We start from the raw sequence: 12,850 nt of genomic DNA on the forward strand, positions 1-12,850 counted from the left end.
TCAGCAGCAACAACAACAACAAATCCAACCCACAGGAACAGTCTTCTGAGAGCCTACTTAAACCAAGATCTTTTGAGTTAACATTTGTTGAGTGTCTTGGACATCTGAACCATCAAGAATCCTCAGCTACTTCATAAGTCCCATTCCCTCCAAGCCTTGGCACACTAGGAGGACCTGCATCTTAAATGCGCACATCCAAGGATCTCTCCAAGGTTCAGAACTAGAAGTTTTTCAAAACAAAGTGAATTAAAAACAAGAGAAAAGAAACCAAGAAACAATCTTCAGCCAACTTGGACTGGAAACAGGGCCTCGGGCATAGTGAGTAAAAATCATCATCCTTGGTGTAGACAGAAAATCCTCATGCAAAGAGACTCTGTGTAAAACAGGAATACACAGTTAACACACCACTGTATTTAGAAAAGATGACCCTAGTTTTGATGTTCTGCAAGCATTTCCAACTTACTAGATAGTCACAGGGAATTCAGTCAGACACTTAGGTTTGATAGTGATCCCAAAAGAAAGTGAACCTGAGGCTAAAAATCCCCATGGAAATGATTATAGGACTCTAGAATATAATAATAAATTCTACAAAGTGGAATCACACAGTATCATTTAGATTAATCCTTACCCAGCGAAATTCATAATCTATCTTTGAAATTTTACAAAGGAACCTTTTTCTTAATTGTATAGATACATAAATTCAATGTCAATATGCTTGATGTAAAATACCAACTGTGTCTACATACCAGAATATAATAATTACTATTGTTGCACACTTAGTGCTGAGATATTCTCATTAGGTAGGTTATTTCACTTAATCTTCATAGTAACTTTATTGAGAAAAAATTCTTTCTCATTTTATTCTTGGAGAAGTCAAGCTTGTTGAAGGGTCTATAGTTAATAATGGTGAAATTCCAAAAATGTCACTTCCTATGCTTTAATCATTGAGAATTCATATTTCACTGTTTTAAAGATGCTGCCTAAATCAAAATGCATTCAATTAAAAAGTGATTTTGTTATGTGTAGCTCATAATGTCTGAGAAGAAGGTCAGAGCAGCACTCTGTACTGGGCTTAATTAACATAAGGCCAGGACAAATCAGTGCGCTCAAAAGTGTTTGTGCCACAGCTGTGGTGCTTTGACTTCGGGACAGCAAGTGTCTGGGTATTTCTTGACGCTTTGCATTTCTATCAATAGCTATGGTGCTCAAGATTGAATTTTTGAGATCTTCAAGTGTCATATTTACATGTGGAGATACCAATGATAGCCCCCTCCTTGCTGCGCAATTGCTGTGAGGACACACAAGTGCAATATGGAGGGAAATGTATGACTTAAACTGTCGGTGTTACACTTCTCTGAAGATGAGCAGCTGTAAACAGGTCTTCACTAACATTCTCCAGTGTGCTAAGAACACTTGAAGCCTGATGCCTTAAGCTCTCGTGTACATGATTTCCACTGAATATTTATAAAAGAAAAGAGAAATGAGCTAAGTTTTCTCTTAGAAAGCTTCAAAGGATACTTTTCCTTTTTGGAAAAGAAAAGTCAATTCTTTAACCGCCATAGAAGGACTCAATTTCCTTTCTATAGCAAATAACCATCATTGCTATTTTTCACTTTTTTCTTTTTCTCAATAGTTACTTAATATCAGAGTAAAATGTTATACTTGTAAATTCAGTCCATGAAATCTTATGTATGTGAAGGATATTTGAAATCCCCAGGCTTCTAACAAATAGAAACCAGGTTCATAAATCAAGAGGACCAAACACATTAAGTCAAACAAAACCGCCAGCCTGTAAGTAACCAGTTAGCATTGCTGAAAAATAAGGTTATGTTTGCTTAAAAAAACACCTGTTACTGATGAATCTAAGGCAATGCTTAGAACAGCAGTAGTAGCATAAGCCCATAAAAGAGATGACAACTATCATTCCTTGGGAATCTAAATCTACTATTTAACAACTTTCCCCAGAGCCTCATGCCTATTCTTCCTAACATCTTTACAGCTAGATGCCATTAAACTTGTTTATGAATAAGGAAACTCAACACTTAGTAGCTATCAAAAGACTTCAGCCCAGGTCTTCAAAACCCATATTCCCTCCCCTATATCATCCTACCTCTATTATCAACACTATTAAGGTATTAATGGAAAGTCTCTGATTCTACTTTCTGGAATTTATCATTATAGTTGGGTGAATGCTATAACAAATGTCCTTGGCTTTTTAACTCTACTCATGTTTTTGGCTGACAGGCATGGAGACAGGAACAGTTAAAAGCCCACATGTTGAACCACAGGCACAGAGAGAGTGGACTGGGAATACCCCAAGCTTTGAAATCTCAAAGCCTTCTCCAAGTAGCATAATTCAATCACAAGGCCACATTTTTTAAACCCACCCAAACAGTGCCAACAACTGGAGACCAAATATTCAAACATCTGAGCCTGTAGAGGTCATCTTATTTGAACTACCACATTCCATTCCCTAGCCCAAACCCTGTGGGCTTGTGGCCACATAATCATGCAAAATTGAGTCCAACTCCAAAAGTCTCCATAGTCTTTCAGTCTTAACACTATTTAAAATCCAAAAGTCTTCTGAAACTCGAGGCAATTTCTTAATGGCAGCCCATTGTGAAATCAAAAATCAAATTACAGGCTGGAGAGATGGTTCAGCCATTAAAGGCTAGGCTCACAACCAAAAAGGCAAGTAAGCAAGAGAGAGAGAGAGAGAGAGAGAGAGAGAGAGAGAGAGAGAGAGAGAGAGAGAGAGAGAGAGAGAGAAAAAAAAGAAAATTTCATACTTCCAACATACAATAATACAGAATACACATTATCATTCCAAAGAGAAGGAATGGGGGGCATAGTAAAGAAATACTGGACCAACAAAAATGTATAGTTTGACATTTAACATTTCTAGTACAAAGTCCCAAAGTCTTCCACATTCCTCCAAGCAACAGGCTTTGACACAGCAGGGCAAACACCAAATCCTGTAGTTCCATGTCTGATGTCAATAGGTTTAGAAGGCTCACTCCTTCCAACTTTGCTGGCCATAACATACTTTTCTGGCTCAAAACATAATTCCTAATGGTTCCACTCCCTATATTAAGCTCTCCTCAAAAGATATCCCATGGATTTGGAATCTCTGACATCTTAAGTTCTCCACCATAACCCAGGCTTCACACAATAGCTTCTCAGAACCTCGATGCCAGCATTCCCCTATATATGATGCCTGATTCCAAGAGGCTTTCTGAAACAGTGGGAGAAGATTCCATGACCCCTTTACTTTTGAATCTTTATCACATGGACAATATTGCCAAGATGCCAGCATAGGGTTGACCTTGGCCCCCTTCAACTAAGTTACAATAGCAGCAGCTTTTTTTTTCCCTGTTGCTTTACAGGAACAGATTAACCCTTAGGCTCTCTTTCACAATTTGGAAGCTTAGCTGGGTGAGGTCTTTCTCTGATGATATCCTTTCCTTTGTTTCAATGCATATTAAGCTTCTCCTGAATTTCATCTCTGTACGCATAAGTCTTGGCTGTAACATTAAATGTCCTGGTATTCTTTTTCTCTTCAAACTGTACATTTTGTATTTCTTTCTGTTTCATTTGCTATTTTTTTTTCATTTTAGACCTGTATAAGAGTGATTGCTAATAATCATACAACAGAGTCAATATTAGGTTGTCTTGCAATCTTCTCTATCACAGAAATTAGTCCATTACTTTAAGTTAGGCTCAGGCAAGTTCTTAGGACAAAGGCAGAAAGCTGCCACATTTTTTTGCCAAAATATCACAAGAAAGGTCCCTAGCCCAGTTGCTACTATCTGAAATCTCTTGAACTGAGGCCCCACAGTACAAACTGCTCTCAGCAGTATCTTCCTGGATCCTACTAAGAGGAACTGTTATGGTACAGTATTCAATTGTATTTCTAGTACAAAGTCCCAAAGTCTTCCACATTCCTCCAAACAACAGCATGGTCATGTCTGTCACATCAATAGGTCACTCCCTGGTACAAACTTTTGTATTAGTTACCTTTCTACAGCTGTGATAAAACACCATGACCATGGCAACTTATAAAATAAAAAGTTCACAGCTGGCGGTGGTGGCACACGCCTTTAATCCCAGCACTCAGGAGGCAGAGCCAAGAGGATCTCTGTGAGTTTGAGGCCAGTCTGGACTACCAAGTGAGTTCCAGGAAAAGGCACAAAGCTGCACAGAGAAGGTTTCTCTGTCTCGAAAAAACAAAAAAATAAAATAAAAAGTTCATCTGGCATTATGTTTACAGAGAGATAAGAGTCTATCATAGCAAGGAGTTGTGACAGCAGGTAACAGACATAGCAACAGTAATAGCTAAGAGCTCACATCTTAAATCACAACAGAAAGGGATACTATTTGTTCATGCTATTAGCATGTATGAAGTTTCATTTTCCATGTTGATCCTGGAACAGGGAAACTTCTGTCAAACTGGAGTTAATGGCTTCCAGTCACCATGCCACAAGGTCCTTTTTTATATGCTATTTCCATTCAAGTTGAATTAAGCTTGTTCCTTTATTTCCTTTAATTGTCTTATACCATTTTGGTTATTGTTTTGAGGCATTTTTGAAGGGATCTGTTAGAAGTAATTTAGCAAGAATAATTCATTGATGAGTTATGTGAGGATATTCAGATGTCCAGCAGATCCATCATATTATGGCTCCACAGATATGGATCTGAGTTCCAAAATGGTCTCAGAAGAATTAACTTCTGCAATTCCTAAAATGTACTTAAGGTAATTGAGAGCTCTTCCGCAGGAGGACTGTGTATTACCATGATGCTGCTACCATGTCACTAGTGATCCCTGAGAATAGCAGCAACATCCATAGGCAGCGTACAATAGTCATTGTCATTGGTGCCATTGTGGGTATAGGCAAAAGGTGTATTTGTATGGTGTCAAGAGAAGGGAACACTGACCTCACTAAGAGGGCTAGAAAGCTCATTGAAGACAAAGTGGAACATGTGATCGCCATTATGCTGAATCCATGCTGGTTCAAGATCCCACATCATTTTCTGAAAAAAACAGAAGGATGAAAAGGATGGTAAATAGAATCAAGTTCTGGAAAAATTATCTGAACAACAAGCTCCATGAAGACCTGGAATAACTGAAGAAGACTAGAGTCCAAATTGGGCTTGCCATCTCTATGGCCCTTGTGCTAAGGCTGACACAGCAAGACCATTGACCACACTGACTGTATGATGGGTGTACTCAAGGAGAATTAAGTGGGTAAGCCTTGCCTGTTACTAGTTTGTATATAAAAAGATATTATTTATTTATTTGAGTAAATAATATTCTTTCTGTATGGGCAGGTTAGAGTTATAGAAATGAAAGTTTATATAATTTGGGGATCTGTCAAGATCAGATATTAGATATTTGTTGAGCTAAGGAAGATTTTAGCAAAACAGAAATTTAAAAGTTGAAAAAGCAACATCACAAAATCCACCAACACAATCATTCATACTCTTCAACATTGCCTGTATTTTGGCTACTACCTTTCAAATGTCTCTTCAGGTAACAAAAATTATGTAATATCAGTGTTTATAGAAATTTCTGAAGGATCATTCTATAGTGATTAATCTTCTTTTTAATCCCTAGTATCATAGGCACTGGCAGAGTTATAATAGATGGAATAATTTTTTACACATGAGTTTCTGGGTTTGTACATTTCACATGCTGTCTCCATTACCCACCATCCTCCAGTGATAGGTGCCACCTTAGGAATGCCTGTCCACATCATAAAGATGTGTGGTAGGAATAGTGCTCAATGCTTTCCTTTACCAAGATATCCAGCACTAACTTAAAGATAACCCACTAAACCAGTACCAAATATATCTCCAACAAGTGTCCTCACAAATGCCCACAGCCAATGTCACTATTGCCTTACCAAAGAGAAGAGTTGGAGGTGGAGACAGAAATAGGAACCAGAACAGATACAGACAACTGTACTTATAGAATCTCAGCAAACATGCCATCAGATGGATATTGGGATGGGGGGGGCACATCTCACATGGGCATTTAAGGGCTCTGTGTCTAGCTGTTGGAGGATGCATTCTGAGAGGATATTATTGCTCACCACCACTCATTAAAAGGTGCTTTCTACATTACCTACCCTCCTGTTGGGTATTTCTCTTGTGTAGACAAGAATAAGGAAGTCCTGTTTAAAGACAAGAGCAAAGGAGAAACATCAGGGCACAGAGTATGGAAAGGAATAAGAAGACTCTGCTACATTTGAGGAAAATTTGGAGTCTTAGGTAGTGCAATCAGTTTTCTCCAAGGAGAAATAGGGAACCCTCCATGAATGAAGAGATATCACGAGAGATCCCACGTGCCAATTTGGTGCTAGAAGGGCCAGCCTTCACTATCATTCTCCTCTTCACCCAAAAAAATCACTCAGTAGCATGGGAGGTAGGCTAGGATTGGGGAAAAGTTTATGGAAAGAGGGAGGAATAGAGAGAGACACTGAAGGAAATCTCAAACAGAAGTCAGTGCTCTCACCTGGGTCAGCCACTCCCATGACTACTCATAAAGATGTCACAGACAGGAAAAAATAGTGCCTCATTGTAGATACTTCACACACACCAGGAAAAAAAAAAGTTCCTCAGGTTTGCAAACTGAAGGACGTATAAAGAAAACTGAAGGGGTAGTATAATGTCAAGGTTAACATTTTAATTGCATAAAACACAGAGAAAGCCTACGCTTGTCATTTTCACAAGGTTACCTTTCCTGTACAATGTAGGCTTTTATCCAACAACTATATATGAGTTAGTGACATGACACAGGATGTGACTTACATAAATGGGAGAGCCCACACTCTTTTCTTCTGTATAGCTCCTTCAGAAGACACCATCAGGTAGCTAAGCTGTGCCCTTTTAAGCCTTTCTTAGCAGGTAAGAAATGCATATATCTGTGTCATTTTGTAGTTGTGCATGCATGGAGCCTCATTCTCCCACGTTATGCCTAGCCTCATGGTGCCCCGAGTCCCATTGATTTCAAAGAGGGTTTTGAGGTGGAGTGAGAGCGAAGCGGTGCAGAATTTAGCTCTTTTGGGTGAGATGATCACGTAACAAAAGACTGCTGTAACCCTTCGAGAAGGCAAAAGTAAGGTTGCTGTTGCACCTTCATTCTGAATTGGCAGAATCTAGGGCAATCCAGAGTCTGTAGCCCCACCATGCAATACTTCACACTGTTCTACTGTGAGCAGAAAAAGAAAAAGGAAAACATTTGTAATGGATGGGAAGCCTTTCAGATCTGTGCATTGGGTCAAAATATGAAGAATATCATATCAAAAAAATCCCATGTTCTAAGGTTGAAAAGTAGTCAGAGTAAATTTTTAAACATTGCACACACTCAGGAAAGTACCTACTGTATAAAAGGCACAAAGGTCATCCATAAGCACAAACTTAATAATAAGACTCATATTTCATTTCCTTACACACCAAAATGAAGATCAGCCCTCTTAAAGTAGACTTTTTTCAAAATGAGGAAACTATTGTCTATCAGTTTGTTCTTTATGAAGTCAATGAAGCTCAATGCTAAATGCCATGTACATAGCATCTGCGTTCTGCCCTCCCACTCAGAAGGAAGGCAGGACTGTTGCCATCCCACAAAACCAAACAAATTCACACATGAGTCTGGAGTGACTGAAGGAGACAGCCATATCAGAAACCCCTTTTCCTCAGAACAGAGTCTTCTGCCAGCATCCTGCTAAAGAGTGTGGAGACTTCCTTGCAAACTAATCTAGTCCATTTTCTTTGTTATTGTTGCCACAAGAAAATATCGATAAAGGAAAGACGATTTAACTCACATTGTTGGAGGCTAAAAAGACAATATACAGTGGCCTGATCAGTTTGGCCTCTGATGAAGGCCTCATGAAGATGATGCTACAATGATAGTTATGCGTGTGGTAGAAATTACATGTAAGGCAGGTAAGATACAAAGGAGTTTGTCATAACCCTTTCTCAAAGGGAACTTGCTAGGATCCCACAAGAATTCAATCCCTTTCAAGGTAGCACCTTGAAGGAACAAAGGATGAAAAGTACAATTAAGGATCTATCTATTCTGGTATTCACTTCAGCAGCACATATATTAAAAATTGAAATGATATAGAGAAGATTAGCATGGCCCCTGTGATAGGAAGACATGCAAATTCATGAAGCATTCCATATTTTTGAATGATGGACAAGCCACAAGAATTTAAGGGTTCAAGCATACTTCATTTTTTTGTAGCTTAGTAATAAAAGCAATGTGTTGATTTAAAAGAAAGAATCTATTCTGAGACGAAGAAAATCTAAGGAAGAAATTTCCTTTATAAAGGGAATTGAAAAAAGACATGAAATCAGTGAAAAAGATCTTGAACAAGAGCCCTCAAGGGCATTTTTAAAATACTCTAGGACCTACAAAAATACATTATAAGTAATAATGATAACATTAAAGAAGAGATTAATAGGAAAACATAAATAATTAATAAATTACAAGCATCAATAACAGAATACACACTGCCAGAAACAGAATTAATACCACCACATATCTCACTGCAAGGAGAACGGAGCAAACCGCATAGATTCCAAGAACTAGAAAACAACTTGGAATGTAGAGATCTACAAGGCAGGTCCTTGAACTTCAGTGTTATCTATCCAGGCAGACAGGCATCAGAAACAAGTCATTTAGAAAGGACAGATAATGAGTTTGTCTCCAGCTTCTCCACAGAAACAATTCCAGAACACATGGTGCAAACTCAACCAAGTTCTGAAAGACAGAACACTAGGTTTTACACTAGCTAAGTTGTCACTCAGGCACTTAAGTCACTGCTACATAAAAATCCAGAGAACCTATCATTAGGGAAAAGTCAACCACATGATAGGCAAAGAATGCACCTTACACAGAGGAAACCCAGTCCTCTTTCAATGATGTCTAAGTGTGGAGGATGAGCCCCCACCATTATTGACCCCAGGGACTCTTGAGGAATGAGGAATAAGAGACTTGGTTAGAAATAGAGGAAGAGAAAACACAGAATAGACTTGGGTGTGCCTGGATCCTTATCCGCCGGCCCAGAACTTTATTCCAAAGGTCTATTTATAACAATGCCAAGCAGTGGGGCAAAAGACCTCCCCCTTGCTAGTTACAGTCAAGTGTAGACCCTTACAAACACCTGATACTCAGGCCCGTGGTCCAATCAACCTCTTATGCAGTCCTGTTTGGTACAGCCACTAGGAAACCTAGTGGGCTACAACAGCTAAGACCCTGCACCCTCCGTTTTCCCTATTCTTTCCTCCCACTCCATACACTGCCTTCCTTCTGTCCCAGGTTCTCCAACCGGGCTACCTGGTGCTTGATACCCACATCTCCACCATATTGTTGACCTAGTATGATGCTTCAGCCTCTGGGATTCTTCCCCCACGTCTGAATACCCTGGCCTCTCACCTGTTTGACAGTTCAGTCCTTTGCTGACCTACCTACAACTCCACAGTCTCCTAAGGGATCCTCCCCCACTCCTGCCTCTCTACCTGATTTCTCTTGACAATTGTCACCATCTAATCTATTCTATCTTCATGTGTCTTGTTTTTTTTTCATCTGTCCCCATCATTTAGACTGTAAGTTTCTTAAGGACACAAATTGCTATTTATGTTGTCTCAGTTTTTTTTTTATTCCCGTAACAGTGGCAGGAACATAGCTAGCGTTGGAACATTTACTGAGTGGATAAATAAGTTAGAGTTTGGCACTGTCCCTTCCAGTCAGCTCTTTGACACTGTTGACTGGGAGTGAGGTCCAGATGAAGGGATGTTTCATCACAAGTCTGAACACCAGATCTCGTTATGGCAAGCTGATGTATCCTCTGCCTTTATGTGAACTGACCCTAACTTTTATTAAAAAGAAAATAAAGGGCTTCTCCAGTGGTGTGGTAGACACAGAACTGGGGTATTTATAGAGAATAGTTTTCCAAGAAAATAATCTCACATTCAGAGTCAATGTTGAAATCAGCATCCTCAAGAACAGAGGGCCAGGGTCCCTGCCTATAGGAACTGAAACGATACTGGATGTTTCCTGACAGAAACCCTACAGAAGAAATTCTCACCGTGTGTGAGAGTCTACACTAGATGATCGCCAGATAAGATATTCCATAATGCTATTCATATCTGCAACATGAGAGCTTTGGACATTTCCGCTTGAGGGTTGAACTAAGCCCTTGCCAACAGGTACCTAGCTGCTTCACTCAGTTTACGAATGGCAGCGGTGTTAGTGACAGGAACCTGCACAGCTGGTTGGCAGGGTTTGAAGAGTTTTACAGCAATCCCAACAGGAGTCATCGACTGACTATAACTGACCAAGCATATCATCTCTTATGTCTTTTGAAAATCATATTAATTATTAACATGTTTACCATGGAATTTCTCCCATCTATACACAGTCCTTGGTTGAAGCAAAATGTTGTCTTTCCCCAGAGGAACGTTTGAAAACCTTTGAGAAGGAGCAAAGTTTCTAAAGTTGTTTTGCCCTATACATTTTGGTGGGAGGTTACAGTTTTTCTTGGAACTTATAAGAAAGACTACTAGCAATTGGTGGGGGTTTTGGTTGCTTGTTTTTGTCTTGGTTTGGCTTTGAGATTCCAGGGATTAAACATAAGTCCTCTAGAATATAGAATACATAGAATCTTCCTAAGTTTCCCCCACACTGGCCTTTAATCCACTGTGTAACCCAGGCAGTCTTTGAACTTGTGATCCTCCATTCTCAGTCTACAAAGTAGTTGAGATTACAGGCTTGAATTGACAGGTCTGGATACTCATGATCTTGACTCTAGTTGAGAAGATATGACATTTATATTAACATTCAAAATAACAGCCAGAATTTAAAACACGTAGTCATTATATTTCAAAAGTACTTATTTGGCTTTAAAAGGTAGAATGTAAATTATTCAAGGTTTTTGGTTTTTAAGACACTTGAACTAACTTTTAGCAAAGATATTAGAGAGAACTGAGCCTACAAAAAGAAACAAATTTCCTTTCTCATCTTCATCTGAAGAGATGGCAGGCAGCCTCCTGAACTTTACAGGATCCAGCTTTAAAAAACATATCCTGGCCATAGTACTATGGGTCAAGGCTTCTTAAACTTTCTTCAACTCACCTATGACCCCTTTCACACACAAAAATTCATTACAGTTTTAGATTTATAGGTATAAAAACAGATCTACAAACAAAGCATTATTGATAATAAATGCTAAAGAAATTTATTTTGAAACAATTCTTTGGATTATAATTTTACCTGTTATTAAAATGAAAACAAATTTGTATATTAATTATATAGATGTGCTTATTTTTGCATTAATCAGATTTTGGCTGGTTTTTGACTCTGTAAGATATCGAGTATGTGAAAAGGCTTTCAGAATTGATATATATTTTTATTTTATAATTACCATCACTGAGAATACCAATTTGCATAAATGCAACAAAAATGCAGAAGTATGTTTAGGGTCATTTCAGAAATTATTGAAATTCTAAACTGAGTGGGGCAGTGGTGGCACACTCCTTTAATCCCAGCACTCAGAATGCAGAGGTAGGCAGATCTCTGTGAGTTTGACTCTAGCCTGGTCTACCAAGCAAGTTCCAGGACAGCCAGGACTGTTAAACAGAGCATTCCTGTCTCAAAACACAAAACAAAACAAACAAAAAAAATTCTAAACTGATCCCAAGAAAAAATCACTTAACAATTTTTCACAAACCTCTATTTAAAAATTCAAACAACTTTTAAAATCAAACATTCTAACACAGTGTAATTGTGAAACATACTAATTTGATATTTATGTGCTGAGGAAAATACTAAAAGCCCCTGTTTTCTATAACTAACACTTCATGTTTCTATAAGAGCTGGAAGAATCAAGTGTAGAGTTGAAACACTGCAGTTCATCACAGACAGTAGTCTGGAATCTGAGCTATGGTGTTTGGGACAGTGTTTATTGGCAGTTTGTGGCATTATGGGATTCTCCGTCCAGTGTATACTATTGTGCTAAGAACCAAGGCTACAGTGAAGTCATGTGATACAGCACAGGTGAGCATGGCTGCAAACTTAGACTCATTGTGGTTGATTTTGAATAAACTTTTGGTTGTTGTGCATTCAAAATTTTACCATTGTCAATTTTTTTCTGCAAACTCCTGTAGCTTGAGTTTTCCTGCCTGGCCCACAGTCAGGGCAAATCTCTCTCACCTGCTAGTCCCACAGCCGATCAGACCCGACCAAGTAAACACAGAGACTTATATTGGTTACAAACTGTATGGCTGTGGCAGGCTTCTTGCTAACTGTTCTTACAGCTTAAATTAATCCATTTCCATAAATCTATACCTTGCCACATGGCTCGTGGCTTACCGGCATCTTCACATGCTGTTTCTCATCATGGTGGCTGGCAGTGTCTCTCTGACTCAGCCTTCCACTTCCCAGCTTTATTCTCCTCCTTGTCCCGCCTACACTTCCTGCCTAGCCAATGGCCAATCAGTGTTTTATTTATTGACTAATCAGCAACACATTTGCCATGCAGAACATCCCACAGCACTTCCCTTTTTTTTTTTTTTCCAAAAAGGAAGATTTTAACCTTAACAAAGTAAAATTACATATAATTTGGAAATTTGGGCATAGCTTCTCTTACTACTTCCTGCTGGAGGGGGGGCGCTGTATCTTTTGGGGACACAAAGAAAATTTAAGAATCATGGAGTAGTCCGTGAGGCTGTATCGTCTGAGCCAGTTGCCTTCAAACCATTCTGGATGCTGGATCATCTGGGCCATGGTGTCATTGGAGACCTTTCAGGAGGTCTTTGCTGGTCAAACCTGATGTATCTTAATCTGGAA

At 39.0% G+C, this 12,850-nt stretch overlaps 1 protein-coding gene and 1 non-coding gene across 5 annotated transcripts in view; both read left to right on the plus strand.

Annotated features, from left to right (window-relative positions):
* The window catches only part of Pou6f2 (POU class 6 homeobox 2), a 502,001-nt gene that overhangs the window by 338,839 nt on the left and 150,312 nt on the right, over positions 1-12,850 (plus strand). The gene's annotated exons all lie outside the window — the stretch shown is intronic.
* Positions 8,081-8,188, plus strand: LOC128104798 (U6 spliceosomal RNA). Its single transcript, XR_008216103.1, has one exon. It is a non-coding gene; the product is annotated as a U6 spliceosomal RNA (small nuclear RNA).

The sequence above is a fragment of the Peromyscus californicus genome, unplaced genomic scaffold, assembly GCF_007827085.1.
Source record: "Peromyscus californicus insignis strain IS unplaced genomic scaffold, ASM782708v3 Scaffold_8__1_contigs__length_139910024, whole genome shotgun sequence".
In the NCBI taxonomy this organism is placed as follows: domain Eukaryota; kingdom Metazoa; phylum Chordata; class Mammalia; order Rodentia; family Cricetidae; genus Peromyscus; species Peromyscus californicus.